Source organism: Dermacentor albipictus, chromosome 3 (assembly GCF_038994185.2).
Source record: "Dermacentor albipictus isolate Rhodes 1998 colony chromosome 3, USDA_Dalb.pri_finalv2, whole genome shotgun sequence".
Lineage (NCBI taxonomy): Eukaryota > Metazoa > Arthropoda > Arachnida > Ixodida > Ixodidae > Dermacentor > Dermacentor albipictus.
The window spans coordinates 131,144,791-131,164,935 of record NC_091823.1 but is presented as its reverse complement, the minus strand read 5'-3'; the positions used below and the strand labels follow the sequence as shown (position 1 = coordinate 131,164,935).

General features: G+C 47.2%; 1 long non-coding RNA gene across 1 annotated transcript; it reads left to right on the top strand.

Annotated features, from left to right (window-relative positions):
- Positions 1–14,910: 14,910 nt before the first annotated feature.
- On the top strand, positions 14,911–18,909 carry LOC135921142 (uncharacterized). Its single transcript, XR_011513092.1, has 3 exons — positions 14,911–15,252; positions 16,021–16,107; positions 18,744–18,909. It is a non-coding gene; the product is annotated as an uncharacterized lncRNA (long non-coding RNA).
- Positions 18,910–20,145: the final 1,236 nt, after the last annotated feature.

Sequence of the window (20,145 nt, the reverse complement as noted above, 5' to 3'; positions counted from 1 at the left end):
TGTTTTCCTTCCATTTAACCTCCTTCTGCATTTAAGGAAGCATTGATATGCCCAATAAATGTTTTTGTTAAATATCTTTCTTTGAGTAATGTCTAACATGCAGCATATGTAGGGCCCATGTAAATGTTGAGAAAAGTGCTGCATCTTCGCTGGACATACATACATGCATACAGGCTGCATATATCAAGCACCAAAGACAGTCACGCACAGGTAACATATTTAAATAAGGTCTGACTGCCATTGGGACACATGAGAAAATGTTACCACACGTGGTGGCCAATTTTGTTATAGGAGTAATATGAGCACCAGCAGTCTAATGTATAAGCTCATTAGAGATTCATTAGGAAGACGTGAGAAAGTCGCAAGAAAACTGCTTTGGAGCGCACATTAGGAACACATTTCATGCTCACAAGAAAAACACTCGTCAAGAATTCTACAGAAAGACGGTGGCCAATATGTTATAGAATGACATTAGGAATACATCAGAAAATTCCAAAGAAACTCATCAGAAAGTCTAGTGGCTTTGATGTCAAAACTCGTCAGACTTTCTTGTGAAACTCATCTCATATTTTCATAAGGGTTGACTGTGTTGGTTTTTTAGCCCTAGAACCCAAAATGGATTGCTGCCCTACTATTCTGCGCAGTCTAAGTTTCTTGAACGAGAGACTGCTGAGCTCGGTGTCGGATATGTTCTCAAGAAGTCATGCCCACAGCCATGAAGAAAAGTTTGAATGATCAGGCAGGTCGTTTGTTGTCGGCCGGCTTTCCTTGCAACGTCTTGACGGTGATCACTGGAATACTTCTGTATGAATCAAACAAATCCGGCGATAAGCAGCTTGCACTGCTCCCAACCAGTAGGGGGCCCAAAGCAGTGTCTTATCTGCATCTTATTTACCACAATATAAAGAAGATGGCGAATAGGAACATTTTGCCTGACGTTTATTCCGCCCCGTCCAAGCTTGCTGGCCTATGCCCTGAAATCGTCTCTGAGGTGAAATGAATGGTGCTTAATGCAAAAGCATGTTGAAGAATTTGTAAAAGGCATGTTTATTTTGATTAGGAACACCGATTTTCTATTGGAATTCATTTATGGGACAAACTATCCGCTGCGTTAATCATCATTCAAAGAAACATGAGCTTTTGATAAGAAACAATCAAGGTCCATCTAAATAGGTTGCGAAGCTTGGTACGCAAAGCGTGCCCAAACCTATCGCCAGATTTATCAGTGAGTGGCACACGATTGAAGCGCGACAAACACTGAAACTAGAAAACGTATGGGAAAAAATGTTCAAAAATTTTAAATCAAAACATTGTCACACGAGTAAATATTCCCTTTCCGTGATTTCAGCTCTACTAAAACAACAAATATTATTTTTTTTCACAATTTATTAGTTCGCTCTTGCTTACCCCTACCAACCAGTGACTGGCGCAAGACTTGGCAAGACTGTGCCAACCACCTATTATGTTGTGCCGAAAAGCGTTGCTCACTTCAACGCGGCAAGTTCATCCGAGTTATTATTTTTTTTTTGGTCTTAGCTCAAAGTGTGGCGTGCGCTGCACTTCAAATTTTAGCTGACCTAGCCAATGGAATTACTTGGTGAAAGGTGTCATTGCAGCTTTTTATTATCGTGCAAGTTCACGCTGTGGCATGCGACGCGCTGTGTCTCGTCGCGACGATGAATGCCGAGCGCTTATCGAAGAAACGTTGCGCTATGTTCGTTCACTCTCCTTAACACAGACTATGAGTCCAAGGGAAACATGGGGAACGCGTGAGATGGAACTTCAAGACGATGAACAAAAGGAGAACAAGGTGAAAGCATGAGCCAACGTTTCGAGAAGTGGACTTGTCTTCTTCAAAGCGACATATGCTTTTCTGGCCACACTATATATAGGTGGCGTTCTTCGAAAGGGGAGAGGGTGTAAGGCGGGTAGGTGCGGAAGCGAGGGAATGTGTGTTAGCGTGTCGAATTGAGAATGAAGGAACGGTGTGCAGAAGGCCAGGCGCCCGGCCGTCTGTCAACCGCGCGTTAACGCGCGCTTGTTAGCCGGCGTGTCAACGGCGTCTTACACTCCGGCTGAAAAAAGAAGAAAGAAAGTAAAGGAAAAATATGCTAGGAATCCAAACTAAGTGATGTTGCCTATAGCTTGAAATTTACCCGAGTATTAAATTTATACCTCATCACTCTCCTAGTCAGATCAACTTCCTGGACTCGACGGTCTACATAGAAAACGTAAAGCTCAGAAGGACACTTTACCGGAAGGCCACGGATTGCCAGCAATATTTAGACTACAACAGTCATCACTCGCTATACTGCAAGCAAGGAATTTTTGTCGGACAAGCGAAACGAATAAGAAGAATCTGCAGCGAAGACCACGATTATATCCACCACTTAATGGACCTTAAAACAACGTTAGCAGAATGGAACTCTCCCCAGGTTTCTCTCGATAGCGCTTATAATGCCGCGTCAAGATTGCAGAGACAGTCGGAATTGGCGAAGAAACAGCCTACACCAGAATATGGCGGACCGCCGGCCATATTCCGTTATGTGCTTAGGCATTAAAATTCAAAGAAGGTTACTATACTCCCTAATGGGAACTTGAGCGCAGCTCTATACGTAGTTCTAATTCACGATAAATTGGCATGCGCAGACAATCTGTCTCGACCGGCTCGTTGCAAACTGAGCGAAATGTTACTTGACTGCCTCACTAATGGGGAGGTCACGACAGGCAGCGCGTGGGTGACGCATGGGTGCGATTCACAGGAGCCGCCGCAGACAGACCTCCGCTCATGCTGCGCGTTGTTTCCATATATGGTAACGTGCGACGCAATCGCCGCATGCTGTCGATGAGCAGGATACGGCGTTAAAGTTCCTTGATAATTTGAAAGTACCGCCACCCTTTGAACTGTGCCGCCGCCGTGCGACCTGGTCGCCTCCTCCTCGCGTCTTGTGCGTCTGCTCAGCAGGAACCAATTATGCGCCCGTTTTTCTGCACGTCGATTGGGACATTTTTCAATGCCCTTACATATGCGGGGATCTTAGGTTTTGCTTTTGTTTTTCATTGGACCCAATTTTTTTTTCTGACATCGGCTGGCTTGGTTCAGCGAATGTATCACGCTGTGTTCCCTGCGGTATTGTGCTAGAGCTATGTCGTGCTGCAGTGTATACAACCGCAACAAGAAGCCTGAAGATGGGTATGCATTTTCTGATGCCATAAGGAAAGCGTGACGGTTTGCGCAAGAAGCAGTGGCTGCAATACATTGGCCGAAATAACTTTGTTCTGACAAGGAACACCGTTGTTTGCGAGGTAAGGCACCCTTCTTATTGCTCGTGTCAACGCATCCCGTAATGCTTCATTCTTTAATTCTTCCGGGATGCTGATCAGCGATGTCACAATTGTCACAAGCGTTGCTGCCACAATTTGTACGTTACATAAAAATGGACTCGTCTTCAGTACGCTCAGTGTTCTGCTGGAACACATCACCTCGCACTTTGTCAACTGTTGTTCACTATGAAATACAGCTGTATGGGTTCTCGTTTCCGCTGTGAACAATTACGTGCGAAAATACAGCCTCTCGATCACACTTTTCGTGATTGTTAGGAGCCATTGCCTGTTTTACAGAAAATTGAAATAGCGCCTTGTAGAGGTGCTTTTACTCGAGCTTACTTCGATGTGTGCGTCAGTCGCTCAGATACAAAGAATGCATGCCCTGAAAAAAAAATAGCAAGTATATCCGTGGCATTATGGGTGATGAGCGGAAGCTAGTCTGCAGTGCGTTTCTACTATGTAAGCAGTCTTTTGCGAGTACTCCCGCCCTGTCATGCGAGAAGTGTAATGCCTTGTTTCTGCCCAGAAATGCGTAATTTGGAAACTTAAGACATTTGATCATTGCGATATTTTAAATGAAGATGATTGGTAGCTTTATAAGCAATAAGTAACACTGAACGGCCGTCAAAATAATGTAGGTAAAAAGAGAATACCAATATATATAGATAGGGCTCCTTAGAAAATGCATGGGGAAGCTTATAGTCGGGGTGGGCCAACTTTGAATTTCGGGCTGGGCCAACCTAAATTTGGTCGTAAGCCAAATTGAAATCTGTTGTCCAGCCTACTTGAAATTTTCACGCGGTCCGACCTAAATTTGGGTGAGGCCAACTTGAAATTTGGGGTTTGGCCAACTGATGTTAGGAGGTGGGCAAACTAGTAATTCGGCAGTGAGCCAACTTGAAATTTGGGCGTCGGCTAACTGAAATTTGGGGAGTATACTGAGGCATACTTTGGCAACTCCAGGGTTGTTTGCGCATTATATTGCAGTTCTTAAATTTGCGTTGAATTGGGCTGCCACGTTTGCATGAGTGGATGACACTTTTTATTTTGTCTTCTCACAGATACAGGCAATGTGCAGGAGGTGTTTACATGATGGCGCGTGCTAGCTCACAGTGAAATTGCGCAACTGTCCTATTAAGTTTAGTGAAAACAACACAAACGATTCTTTCACATTGAGAAGACGAAGACAGATGGACGATGCACTTGCGACTAATTTTCTTTTAGAAGACACACTGAATGTAATACTTGCGGTGCACATAAGCGAACTGGCAAGAAAGAAAACCAAATGCAGAGGCATATGAGCAATACTCAGAGAGTGTGAGCAATACTATATGATACGCACTAAGTAAAGCATCTTGTCGTGGAGTAGGAAAATGTCTGGGATATAGGACTCACCGCAAAGCTCCTTTTACATTCGTGTGCCCTATTCACATGGCTTTAAGAAGTACTGAACTTCCTTATAAATGTTACCCTGAGCACTCTCGATGTTGTTAACAGCATTTTCAAAATTTCCTAACCCAGTGAGGCCACGGAGTATGACATTCAGGAAGTGAAACTCCCGTCAGCGCGAGCGAGCGTGGGCGACCAGATAAAGTCACAACTGTTGTATGCGCCGACGGGGCCGTATAGACAAGAACGGCACCGAGAGCGGCGCTGCTGCGCTGGCGTTGAGAGCGCCGCATGCGGAGCAAAATTCTATTAGCGGTGGTACCCCTCTCCCATCTCTCGTTCGCACCGCCTTGATTGCCTCCTGCACTGCGCGTGTTTGGGCACGTTTCGCGCCGCGCGCGGTGTGTGCGCGTGGACAGTTCCTTCGAAGGGCGGTGTACAGTCTCTCTCACATTTAGGGGAAAACTCGAAGCGCAGCAGCTCGCGCAGATGCTCGAGGGGCGGGATCTTGAATGGCGTCGTCTGCTACGGCGGCGCACGCTGGTCGCATTGTCGAGAAACGTTCTACTGTCAGGTGCAGGGCGCTGATCACATCGTTACTGCGTGAAAGGAGCCGGTATTCTTTGCTAAGCGTTGCACGACGCCCACTGATACGCCTCGAATGTAAGTTCATCGCTGCATGGCAGTCATAGACGACGTACTGATTCCATACATTCTTGACGGCCCGTTTCTGGAAGGCGACTATATATTCTAACGCGATAGGACGCCGATCCACACTGCTCGTGCTGTGCAAGAACTGCTAGAAGAGCGCGCAGTCACTCTCTTGGAGCGGCCGCCTCAATCCCCGGGCGCCAACATCATTTAAAATGTCTGGGGCTCGTTGAAAGTATCGCTGGCGCAACATCCCCTCTATCAGTCGCCCGAGGATAGGCTTCGATCCACCATCGTCAGTGACTGAGACGTGCAGCGAATGAACACATCCCTGATCAAGTCAGTCTACACTTCACTGCCTTCCAGGATGAGCGCTGTCATCGCTGCCGCTGGGGACATGACGAGATACTAACTGAAGTTCCGAGCGTGACGTGTCCGATTCCCCACCGGCGGGCAGGGTCTGTCTGGTGTAGCGAATGATTATCGAGAAGAATCACTTCCAGCTCATTGTCTGAACCTAAAACGTTCATTTAATCGTGTCCGTTTGTTTCACCGTGTTCGACTCCCATTGTTGAGTGCTTTGTTTTCCTTTCGAGTCAAACAAAGACTGAGCACGTTGCGCGCTCATCTTGGTGCGTTTTGTCGCTGCTCATTACGGTAGCACACACAGTGAAGAAATATACGTGCACACGCTCAGTACTCCGGCCCTTCGAAAGAACAAACGAACCATGTTGTCAAAAGAAGTTTGTGGAACTCCATTAGCGCCAATGAAGGATCAGAGTGTGGCGACGCACAACGTTTAGTAAAGAATATCAGCTCAGTTCCCGCAGTACCGAGGAAATCGGTGCACTGCCCCTGACAGTACCACGCTTCCCGAAAATGCGGCCAGCGCGCGCCGCCGTAGCAGACGACGCAGATCACGACACCGCCCCTCAAGCGTGTGCGCCTGCTCGAGCTGCTGCCGCCGCCCGACTCCATTGCTTGCCGCATCGCGATGCAATACGTTCCGAGTTTTCCCCTTAGTGTGAAACAAACTGCACACGCTATATTTGCCTTTAAGAAGATCGGTACGCTTGACGATTATTTTTATGGCTGCAATGCGGCGAAAGGGCAGCGTCTGCTTAACCATGTAAGGGACGCTGAGCAGGTAATTGGAAACGACATCGTATGTGCCGCCGGAAAAATTGTCAGCACATACGATGCGGCACATACATAGGGCACCTACGAGCTAAAGTCATTTTTGCAGTTTCTCACATTATGATTGCCACAAATCCGTGTTGTCTCTGATGGCGACAACGGACTTCTATCGACACTGTGCGGAAATAAACAAGATATATCGCTGCATAGCGCAAGTACGGCATGCGCACACAACTTTAACTAGTACGTCCCCTACAATATGGAATAGAGGCAGCAATGTAGACAGCTTGGTCATTTTTTAACAGTACTCAAGAGACGGAAGTTTAAAGTATTATTAATCATTCCTGCTTCAGCAATGCCGGCGCGACCAAGACGCGGGTGTGTATCGTCCAGTAACCCGATCGATCAGTGCGATGGTGAAGCGGGAATGAACTCCGGTCATGTTCAATGCATCATGCACATATTCAATTTCTCGGCACGCGTGAACTTCGGCCACTGCTAGCGCATAAAACAGACGTGGTTTCCATTCTTAGACAGCGCACACACAAACGAAACACGAGAAAGAAGACAGGACAAGCACTCGTTGAACTTAAAGTTTTTGTATGAATAAAAGGATTATGTACCGAGTAATTATTAATTTCACGTGGATTAGATATAGAAGCCGTCATACACTCAGGAGTGATCAATAAACGATCTCGCTTCGTTTGCCAGACGTTTACTTCGCTCGGCGCACCGCAGTAATCCATGTCTGTCGTCTGCCTTTCTCGTACCATTTAGTGGGGAATCGGTAGAATTCCACTGGCGGCTGCAGCCCCTTCGTGTTCACGTTGCTGTTATGGCAGTTCACAACACAACAGTAATTACTAGTCTTCCGGCGAGGCGCCATCGCTAACAAAAGCGTTCTCGCGTGCAGCGCGCGCTCAGCCTGGCCTCCTCTGGCTCAGCGCGAGCGAAGGGAACCGGCGGAAGCAAACACCCGGGGGAGGGGAAACCGTGCCGCCAGGGGAGAAACGAGCGCTGGCGTCTCGGGCGAAATAAAGCCCCTCAATTTTCCAAAAGTAGCGCCATTCTTAGATCTTTCCGCCACCCCGCTCACCCAGGCGCTTCCTCCTCCACTCCTCCTGTCGCCCCAGCCTCCTCCGCTCCCCCATTGGCCAATCTGTGTCACGTGAAAGCGGGCCCCGCGCTTTTGTATATTTTTTTCTTTCCGGCGCAGAGCAGGCGCCGCGCTTTTGTATATCTTTTCTTTCCAGCGCGCTGCGACCCCCAATCTTGGGCCTGCGACCCCCATTTTTGGGCCTCCGCGACGAAGTACGGCAGGCGGTTTGAAGGAGCGCGGTAGTTTTATACAATGTGTTAGGGCCGAGTGCTTAATTGCGATGCCGTGCTGCTGCGCCTACGGTTGCCACAACAGACCCAGTGACGGCAAAAAGCTTTTTGTTTTACCATCCGCCGGGCGCAACGCAAAACGAAGAAAAGTGTGGATTCACAAGATCGGGCGGGCTGACTTCGAGCAAGTGGCAAAGAACGCGCGGCTTTGTTAAGTGACACGGCTCCTCCAACCTCTTCTTTTGACGCCCGTGTCAAAACGGGCCCGTGTCCAGTGCATTGGGGGTGCGTTAAAGAACCCCAGCTGCAAAAAAAATTAATCCAGAGCCCCCATTATGGCGTGCCTTATGAGATCGTGGTGTTGGGATGTAAAACCCAAGAATCAACTTTTCTTCTGTCTTGTGTGCCTTGACTGTTCCAGTTAACGCAACACTGCTTCCTTGTGAAAACTTACAACGCAAAAGAATACAGACGCACGTAGTATACAGAGATAAAATTAGCACTTCAACAAAAGTGTTGCAGGTGCCAATGAGGGAGGGGGATAATTATTTTCTGAACCTCTTTCCAGTTGTCCCATCAAGTTCCTTCTTTCTTTTCTATCAAATTCTAACCATTTGCACTGTAATAAATAAATAACGATTTCATATGCTGGTAAGTTGTTAAAATTATCTATACCGCCTATGTGTGAAAACGTTGCTCATGGCCACCACAACCTGTGCATGAGCTACGTACATCTGTAAAAGGCGCGGAACAGAAACGGCCCTGCTGCCAGGCATTGCTGACCGCAGACAGTCGGAATCTCTCATGCGCCGGCCGAACAAAAGCATCCTGCAGGTACATAAATTAACCTACGAAACCACGTGCACATACTTTCGCGCTGTCAAAACCTGAAACTCTGGTAATTACTCGCGTGTCTGAGCACACCGCGTGCTTGTGTCGTGTTTCAGCAACACGAACTTTCAACGTGCGCGCGCTTTACGCCTTAAATACGCCTTGAATAATGGTGCTTTTCTCTATTTCTTCCGCAAATCCGACACGACATTCTTAAGGCCAGTTACCGACTGACAAAGCAAGATCTAGATTGAAAAATTGGAGGACGCTTAAGCTTCGCATTCAAGAGTGGGACGCGACAGCGTTCCCGTCGACCCGCCAAGGGGTATAAGACAATGCGCTACGGCACAGCGATCACTTACGATGCGCCCCGCATCGGACTTAGCGCCCACCTATCACGCGGTGAGCGTCGAGCAACGCAGCGTTCGGCGCGGCAACGAAACGTGCGCCTGAGCGAACGGAACGAACCAAAGAACTCGGTGTCTCGGAGGGGAAACGATCTACGCCAGCCAAACGTCGTGATCGGCACGGGCAGAGAGATAGATAGTAATCTAAACCGGGAGCACGGCGAAGCGTCGTCAGGGGAGAGGGAGTCCCGCGACGCGCCTGGCAGTGGTCCCAATGCGGGCGCGGCGCGCCTCCTGTCGGGGCAGCGCCGTACATTGAGAGGAGGGAGTCTTCTGTGTTTGCCGCAAGATGGCTCTGCGTGTGCGGAAAGCGCAGAAGAAATGCAGCGGAAATTCACTTCGCAACTCGTGTAATTGCGACTTCTGTACGTTACATGTTCATAATTACCGATATACACCACATTATAACTTTCCACGGCTCGTTTCGAAGGCAACACCGCATTCACTAGAGGCGCGTGTGCACCGCTTGGAAGCATCGAACTCGTGGCTGAGTGGTAGCGTCTCCGTCTCACACTCCGGAGACCCTGGTTCGATTCCCACCGGGCCGATCTTGGAAGTTGCTTTTTATTTATGAAGCGCCTGCCGTGATTTATCGCTCACGGTCAACGCCGCAAACGCCGACGCCGACACCGACGCCGACGACACCGGCTTTTCTGCGACACGAGCTCCTTAACGCTATCGCGTTAAAAAACTGCTCCGCAGGACTCGAACGAACTTTTCCGCGGATTTCCTCCCGTAGCGTGTTAGCCGTCGTCTGCTACGGCAGGCCCACTGCCGGCGGCGCCACCGTCGAGGCCGCGCCGAGCGGAGGAGGAGAGAAGTGAATGGCGCTACTTTGGGACATTGAGGGGCTTTAGGGCGAAACTTGGCGTGCCCCTCGTCTATACAGTGGCGGCGCCATGCGGCGCGTCGTAGAAGCCGCAGCGAAAAAAAAAATGCAGCACCCGGGCAGGCGGCTCCGGCCGACTGCGGCACGCTCTCAACGGCGGTAATTTCTTTCCAGGCCGCCAGGCGCCGCCAGCACGATAACGGCTCCGCGGGCTTGCGACCTTTTCTGGTCACCGCAAACAGCGGAGTTTCCACTCCTAAATATTTCTTGCTCCGTGAGTGAGGCGTACAACTCGCCCAAAATCATGCGCCTCCATCGAATACACCACGACGTCCGCGGGAGCCAAGGAGAATGAGCGCGTTCTGCGCTGCGCGCGAAGCTGGCGCGCAATGAGAATCAAGGAAGAAAGCGCCGCAGGGAGCAGAGTGTCGCTACTTTCAAATTCTCAACAAGCTAGACGGCACGCTTCTCTAGCGCCATCTCATAGCGGTCCTCGCAAGTCTTGTATGGCAGTACGCGTTTCTTCTCACCCTGCGCTCGGCGTTCGCTTTCAAGTGTCGCTGTTCCCGTTCGCTCCATTACGCCGAGTGACACCGCCGACGCTCGCCACAGGAACGGATGCCTAAGAGCTGCGCTCTAAAGAAAAAAATGGCTGTGGCTTAGCTAAGGTTAAGCCCAGGATGCGAAGCATACTAGCCTTTATTTTAGTTGTTGAACCACTGTTTAGCCTGGTGAACTGCTGTTGCTTGGGTATATTTGGTTCGGCTAGACGAAGAAACAACTCATGCGTTAGTCTGCTTCGCCTTCAAGAGTGGAACGCGACAGCGTTCCCGTCGACCCGCCAAGGGGTGTAAGACAATGGGCTACGGCGCAGCGACTACGCGCCCCGCATTGGACGCAGTGAGCGTCGAGCAACGCCGCGTTCGGCGCGGCAACGAAATGTGCGCCTGACCAAGCGACGCACGCCTGAGCCTTAGAAACAACTCGTTTCTAAGGCAACACCGCATTCACTAGAGGCGCTTTTGTACCGTTTTGAAGCATCGTACTCGTGGCTCAGTGGTAGCGTCTCCGTCTCACACTCCGGAGACCCTGGTTCGATTCCCACCCAGCCCATCTTGCAAGAGTTGAGCCAAAGCCACCTTAGAAACAAGCGCAGCTGCTTATATACCGCCGCGACGCCGCGAGCGACGGCGCGCGTTGGAGCCCCGTTACTCCTCTGTCGTGACGTCATGGTGTCACGTGGTATGGCATGGGGTCAAAGATCATTGAAGGCGACACCGCCGCGCCTGAGGAGCTGGGTTGAGCTCTCGTAATATGCTTCGCATAATATACGTACGTGCAGCAACCATTGCAAGCGAAATTATTCACCAAAAGGTACACGGTCGTCCACTTCCAATTTGAACACGGCTCCGGGCGACCGGCGAGGCCGCCCGGAGCCGTGTTCCATATACGCCTTTCCACCATATATGCCGTTCCATTGTAGACGAGCTGTGGCCCAGTAATAATGCGCATTATTCATTTCCGACGTCCGCCCAACTTTAAACAACAACTGGAGACAAAGGAAACGCACTCCACGGCATGAACACGGTTGATTCACATTTGGCTGGCACGCCTCGCATACTGTGAGTTTGCAGCTAGACATAAATTATCTTCTGGCACTTATGTGCACGCGAACTGAATCTGATTGAATTGCAGTGACACAAAAACGCACGATCAGACAAGCACATCATAGCAGCTCGTATAACCCACCGGCAGGTCGAAAACGAAGCAACAAGCATTCTAGATGGCCCCACGAAAATAGCCAAATGATCTTCGATGCAGCGGAAAAATAGCCAGACCCAATTTTTTTGTTAGCGAAAGGTAGCCAAAAACATTTCCAAACCATTTGATGATATTGTGCAGGCGTCTTGTAAACGGTGTCCAAATCTCCCCGCGCATATCTGGCTGAAAAGTTCCTTCCAGTGCATACAGCCAGCGCAGCACTGGCCTCAAGATCTGAGTAAAACATTACAGTGAGGGCTCCCACTTAGACGTCGATTTGGACACCACTTATTGCTATAAGGAGCCAAAAGTAATTCGTTTCCGATGTACTCATAACCTTCTTTGCATTTACTGAGTCGCGCTCTGAGGTAATTCTAGTTCACGCCCCGCTTTACCCGAGGCATTCTTCTGTAAAAGCAGGCACAATTATTGCCAGCTCCAAACTCGAGGATCTGCTTCGGCTGGTCACGATCAAGTGCTCAAGAGGCGGCCCGAGCTCAAGGCATTTTCGAATAGCCCTTATGAAAATGAACCATGAGTTTCTGTGGAGGACGTGATGTGTTCCTAAGGTGACATCAGACATTCATAAGGAATGCATCGTCTAATGTTTTTTGGCATCACAAGTACATCATAGACTCAAATGACAATGCACCTTAGGATTTCTGATGAGAGGAGTGTACAGCTTTTTGTGTTATTGCTAATGTCAAAGTACATCATATATGAATGTGTACGATGCCAAGTCGCGAAAAATTTTTTGTAATGCGATAGCATTAAATGGCTCATGAGCCGCAAAATCCGGCATTGTCGGCGTGAGCACTCGATGTACAAAGAGGTTACAAACTCTCAACCTTTCATGGGAGTCGAACTAACCTACCTTTGGCGACAATTAAGGCTACGAACCCACGACCTTTGGTGTTGATTAAGGCACCGTTAATTAAGAATGTTATTGAAGATATGGTTAATTAATGCACTCGAACGCACGTACGACTCTTAGTGGAAGTCGAAGCCTGTTAATTAATATGTTAATTAAGGCGCAGCTGATTATTATGTTGTTAATTAAGACACTCGTATCATCGACCCCTGGTGCTTATGAAGGCGCTGTTAATTAACGCGCAGTTAAGATGCAGTTATTTGAGGCACTCGAATGATGACGATGCTAATTAAGGTACAGTTAATTACGATCTAGGAATTAAGTCACTCGAACACATTACCTTGTGTGGGAATCGCACCCACGACCATTGTTGTTAATGAAGGCGATATTAATTGAGGTAACGTTAATTAAGATATAGGCAATTAACACCCTCGAGCCCACGATCTTATGTGTTAATGAAGGTGGTGTTAATTAAGGCGCAGTTATGATACAGTTATTTGAGGCACTCGCACCCACGGCCTTTGTTAATGAAGATGGTGCTAATTAAGGCCCAGTTAATTAAGATCTAGCAATTAAGTCACTCGCACCCAGTACCTTGGGTGCGAATCCAACCCACGACCTTTGTTGTTAATGAAGGCGATGTTATTTAAGGTAGTGTTAATTAATATAGTCAGTTAAGGCACTGGATCCCACGGCGTTTGTTGTTAAAGGTTATGTTAATTAGGCATATTCAATTAATATATAGTTACTGAAAGCACTCGAACCCATGATCTTGTGTAGGAGTTGTGCCCACGAATTTTGTCGTTAATGAAGGCGATGCTAATTAATGTACAGTTAATTAAGATATAGTTGATGAAAGCACTCGGACACATGACTATTGGTGGGAGTCCAACCCGTGACCATTGGTGTTAATGATGACGATGTTAAGTAAGGAACCGTTAATTAGGATACAGTTAATTAAGTCACTCGGACCCTTGGCCTTTGGTGGAAGTGGTTCCGATTCATCGTTAGGGACAGTCTAAGAGACAAAAATGATTAAAATGATATAACACAGCGTGAGCGCCGTGTACTCAGGAAACGCTTCCGATATATCAGGGCTAGGCACAAAACAACGACGTCACTTTCTTTCCTTTTTAAAGAGCACTGTAAGATGGTGTTACCCCGTTATCACATTTGGTAAACAGTGCAATCCTATAGCGTATGCCTTGTTCTGAGCAGTTTGATTTCTCGGATGTGTTACTAGTCTTTAAGTGGCAAACCGACAATTGTGCAGATTGACATGATCATGACATAGAAAACTGCGCGTAAAAAATTATGGGGTTTTACGTGCGAAAACCACTTTCTGATTATGAGGCACGCCGTAGTGGAGGACTCTGGAAATTTGGACCACCTGGGGTTCTTTACCGTGCACCTAAATCTAAGTACACGGGTGTTTCGGCATGTCACCCCCACTGAAATGCGGCCGCCGAGGCCGGGATTCGATGCCGCGACCTCGTGCTCAGCAGCGAAACACCATAGCCACTGACCAACCACGACGGGTAAAAAGAAAAAAATAAAACTGCGCGTAAGCGTCTATTTGCTGGAACGCACTGTAGTACTTGGTTGAAAGCACATCGTACGCCAGCGCACATTTCTGGCATATACCACATAGGACAAATGCACGCTACCGAGACATGTGGGTTTTTCGAGGAATCTTCGCGGATAGCACGATCAACACAGAAGGCACGAGCGACAGTAGTGCAACCCGCGCAGATTAAACGCACTAACACGAAAGCAAGATACGGACGACAGGGGCGTAAGCTGCGCCACACGAGCAGATTTGACGCTTTCCGACTGACACTGTTGCAACTGGCACTAAAACATCGCACACTGCACACGTGTCCCTCGGAGATCACGTCAACGATGTCTGAGGCCATATAGTTGATGTTAACGACAGCAGGAAGTTATTTAAATTGAAGTGACGGCGCAGGTAGCACTGGGAGCAGCGAAATGCGTAATTCACGGGTTTTATGAGAGGTAACCGAAGCGAAAATCGTTCGAATGACGTCACCGCAACGGCTTTCTATAGGGTTAACATTTTCAGATCTCGAAGGCCATGCTTTTGCTGTCTGCAGATAGCAGAAACGATTCAAATTGAAAATGCGTTATAGAATTTCTTTCTATGCCAAACTATAGCTTACAATATAGACTTATCTGCGGTTCTGCTTGTCTTGCAACAGCTATGCGCAATTAGGCAGCCGCACAAATCCTCAGATGACGCTAGCCGAGGCATTGGCCGGCCCCAGCCGACCTGTTGGTGGCGCCACCCACCATCCCATTTCCTATCCAATCCAATCCAATAAGCCTGTCGCTCTGTTTACGAGTCGGTCCAGCGTGCGAGCTGCAACGATGTGCTTGTTTGATCGTGTGTTTTTGTGTTTGCTGTAACTAAATATGACTTAGTTCGCGTGCGCATAAGTGCCACAGACAGCTTGTGTCTCGCTGCAAACTCGCCGTGTGCGTGGCGCGCCAGCCAAATGTGGACCAACGATGTTCATGCCGTGGAGTGCGTTCCCTTTGTCTCTGGTTGTCGTGGAAAGTTGGGTGGACGTCGCGAAGAAATAATGCGTATTGTTAGCGTGCCATTGCTCCTCCACTATGCACCGGTATGTCTGCTGGGAGTAACATCGAAGCATCGGCAACTTGGAGGGCGCTTTTCGATCGCGTCGTGCCATTCAAAGGTGAGTAACCGTGCTTGATAACTACACACGTGTTGTGCGTGCTTCTCGGTGTGGGCATAGGTTGCCTTGCGAACGTAGGAAAGAGAACTCCCACGACAACAGTGAAACCTATGCCGATGCTTGCTGGGTGTCAGAGTTTAGTTGCGCGAATTTACTGCCATAATGCGGAATTGAAAATCTTGATAAGCGTTTTCTTCTGATGAGAAAGATTAAGTTCGGAAATAATCGTATTCATCATGCGCGCTTGTGCGTGAGCTCCCGCATTTCTGCTGATGTCGCATAATAACGACTCATCTACCTCTTGACCGATTCTCTCTGCAATGACGTTTCCTCGCTTATAAATGATTCGACGTTGTAGATAATCTCTGCTTACAAAGTTTTCCATTTCGGAGTAGTATTAGGAGAAAAGAAATGTAAGCAATCACAGCGTGCTACTGGTACAGGTTTGTTTTGAAGGGGTGTGGCCATAACTTTGACGTAACTAAACATTACAAGGGATAGTCACATAAAGTCATTAAAGAAACTCTAGAATCGTTATGTAAACAAACATTCATGTAATGCGCTGCTGCTGCATGTAAAATTTTGCCTTGTTGAAGGGTCCCCATTATCGTGACATTCATCGGTGACTTCGACTTTGTGCTCTGTTGGCACCCTGCACCAGTACAGGCATTGTTTTCGTGACTGTTTTTACATGCTCCTTGCATGTGTTCACGATGTGATGGTCTTATTCTGCCACAGCTATAAGTTAACACAGAATTCTCTTTGTAGTGGTGAAGCCGTGACCCACAACAGTGTCCACATAACCCGTGGCCATGGCTGCAGCAGCACGGCATGTAATCTGGATGGACATATCAGGTATGCTGTAAGTGAACGTGTTCACAAAAGTGGGCTTCGGTATCATTAGTGGATAAGTGTATCGACATATTACTTAATGAATCTTGCTAAATAGGCTAAATATTTATGCAACTTTATTCCAGTTGCTGCTTATTTGTGTTTGTAGACATTATGCACACGTAATCTTGTTCTGTTAAAACTACACCTCGCATGTCCTGACGTTTAGTATTTTTCTCGCGTCAATTGCTTGGCTGCAAGTCCATTTTATTTTTGCCTATTACGCAGTATGTTTCATCTTTATTTTGGTTTTATTTGTTTGGAACTGTTTCTTATGCTGTAGCATATATTTCCCTGTTTTCCTTTCTGCTTATGATACACACATGTGCTGTTTTTGTCCATGTAAGAATTCGAAGTGTAGTGTGCCATATATGTCACAGGTCTAAGCATGCAGTGTGCATACCATTATTTAACATTGATATTTACAATTATGTCTGTTTTGTTCTCAGAATAACTGTCACTGGCAAATACACATTTGATGAACTCGAATTTCTTGAAATGAAATAGGAAGGCCAGTATTCATTGTGCTGCAGTTACTTAAGTAGTGAGGTCTTTTCTGGTAAGCTTTCTATTTTTTCTCTCACTTTCTTCGTATTCTTTTCTTTGCAAGCTGCCCCTATTTATGCTGGTAGGCATTGTAGCAGTTGTGAGTGTGTCTAGTGCAGCAATGTCACAGCTAGGTTGCACACACTACAGGATACCAACAGATACGCATCACTGTTTTTGTGCATTTCTGAGAACCAGCTGTGTCCACTCGGCAAAACTTGTGTCTATTTGAATTTGCCAATCAGTTCATGTAACTTTTCAGGACATTTACGCAGTGAGGGAAGGGAGACCACGCAACATGACCTTGGCTAACAACTGTTTAAGTTGTAGGAAGGACTAACAAAAATAGCACTCGTTGTGCACCAGTTAATTTGGGGGATGGCAGAAGTTGTAATACAAAGGCATAAAATCATGATAAATGGTGTTTGCATAAAAAGAAGTAAGTGAATCGGCACACACTAGTTTATATCCCTTGTGATCTACAAAGGATGCCTTTCTTCATGCATTGATAATGGGAGCTGCCTGACACTTATTGTTATTTATGTGGTGTGCCTGACTGATTTCTCTTGCCAAATTTCATCCATGGGTGAAAACAGATAAACAATCCTAATCCGGCCTGAAGCCCCATTGCGGATATGTGTGGCCAAGTCGGACGAGCATACTGGTCTTCTGAGTGAAATATGGTGATCTCATAGGTACATATTTAGGCACCAGCCAGTCTGCACTATGTACATTTGACCACATGTGAAAGGGATACAGTACAGTGCCTCTGACACGTACTGGACAAATTTGGTGCCACCTTTAACCAAGCAACCCTCGCTTGCCTCCTTGCCTTTCTCGATTCAATTTTCAATTCAATCTGTTCATGTAACTTTTCAGGACAAAATTTGCGCAGCGAGGGATGGGAGACCACACAACATGACTGTTGTGCATATGCTGCCTAATTTATTTTTGCTGGAAATATATGTGCATTGCAATCCACAAGTGAATTGACAAAGGCACCCAGGCATTGGAGGCTTGCTTAGTTAAAGATACCCAAAATTTGTTTTGTATCTCTGAGGGGCAATGTAGGCTATTCTTTTGATCACGTGCATATTTGGTCCAATGTACATTGGGCACGCTCACTAGCCGGTGCCTCAGCATGCGCCTAGGACAGCACCATAATTCACTCCAAGGACCAGTGTGCTCGTCCCATTTTACCATGCATTGACACGACAAGCTGTGCACTAGATTTAGATTGTTTATCTGTTTCGTTCGCCTATGGCAACCGATTGATACAACAAAATCAGTGAGGAATACAGCATCCAAAAATGGGACATGTGTCAGTCAACGCTCATTAGGATTGCATGACAAAGAGGAATACTCAATAATGACGTGGGATAGCAACCACCATGCTTATTTATTAAATTATTTTTATGCAAGCTTGTTCATCATGCTTCTACGCATTTGTTTTTCAACTTGTGCCCTCCCTCTGAAAGCAGCGCTCGGGTTTAAATGATAAAAACACCAGACATGGTGGGGTGTATTTCTTGAATTGGATGTATGCCGTCATTCAGGAGGCCAACACATGCGTGACATAGTAGGCTTGGAATGTATGAGAACTGTGCCCGTAGCTGATGCAAATATTCTGTAACGACTGGCACTTGGATGTCTCTGGGATGCATTGGGTTGCCCGTGCACAAACACTCCAACGCTCATTTCCAAGCCAAGTAATTAGTGAGATTTTCTCATTCACGCTAGCAATCCACAGACACTGCTGTCCTTTGTCAAGTGGAAACCGATATAGCTGAAGTAGTTCACGAAATGTACATACGCCACAGCTGATCCACGTTGCACGTTTTTACAGCCAAGAGCAATTTTTGCTTACTGTAGTTACTGCTCCACCCAAAGGCCACACAGTGGTTCCTCAACAACTTTGTGTGAACCGACCCCACATAAATTTTTCGCAGAACTATCTATAACATCTCCAGATCGTTCTGCAGCAAGTGATACAGCGTGTATTTCTGTGGTTGATTGCCAAGTTTTGTTAATTTTCTGTGCTTTCTACCATGCAGGGTACACGTGCACTTACTTGAAGACGACGACACTCCACCTCAAGAACAACCTCTCCTCAGTGATAAGTAGCGAGATTAAATGAAAGGAAAATATCACATCCGTATCCAGACTGATACTGTGTTTTCCTTCCATTTAACCTCCTTCTGCATTTAAGGAAGCATTGATATGCCCAATAAATGTTTTTGTTAAATATATTTCTTTGAGTAATGTCTAACGTGCAGCATATGTAGGGCCCATGTAAATGTTGACAAAAGTGCTGCATCTTCGCTGGACATACATACATGCATACAGGCTGCATATATCAAGCACCAAAGACAGTCACGCACAGGTAACATATTTAAATAAGGTCTGACTGCCATTGGGACACATGAGAAAATGTTACCACACGTGGTGGCCAATTTTGTTATAGGAGTAATATGAGCACCAGCAGTCTAATGTATAAGCTCATTAGAGATTCATTAGGAAGACGTGAGAAAGTCACAAGAAAACTGCTTTGGAGCGCACATTAGGAACACATTTCATGCTCACAAGAAAAACACTCGTCAAGAATTCTACAGAAAGACGGTGGCCAATATGTTATAGAATGACATTAGGAATACATCAGAAAATTCCAAAGAAACTCATCAGAAAGTCTAATGGCTTTGATGTCAAAACTCGTCAGACTTTCTTGTGAAACTCATCTCATATTTTCATAAGGGAGGGATGCCTTTCCTAAGCTTGATTCCTGAAATGAACATGGTTTTTTCGTCACTTCATATCTCTCTTTCCCTCTCAATTTTACATTTTGTAGTCGAAAGCAGCTGGACGCAAAGTTAGGAAATTCTGCCGCTTGGAGGTACGCTGGACGCTGAAGAAAAAAAATTACCGACGATTACGTTACTTCCTAATGCGAAATTTGAGCGCAGCAAATAAGCTGTCTCTGCTTATTTGCAAATAATTGAATCCTCTGCTCTGGCAGCTCGTTTAGCAGCAGCAGCAGCAGACGGAGGACTTCCATCGGTCGTCTCGCTCATGGCTCAGAAAGAACTGGCAGATAATTTCGCAGTGGCGAACGGCAGCGGCAATTTCGGCTCGGGCGGTGCACATATACAGATCCGCCGCCACCGATCTGGCTCTCTGATTGCCACCGCACAGGGGTTGCATTGGAGGAGGAGCGAAGAAAGGAATTAAGTTCGAGCCTGCGCTTTGACAACCGGAGACTCGCAGGAAGAGGGGGGAGGGGGGCGGCGTGTACACCCAGCGGCAAACGATGGGGGCAGAAGCGCGCGCAGCAAGCGGACAACACGATAAAGGGAGGAGGGAAGAGATAGCAGCGACTGACTGATGCCGCTGACGCCGATAGTGAGTCAACCCCAGCTGCGGAGTTGGTTTCAGGGACAACGCCGCCGATGCCGACACAAA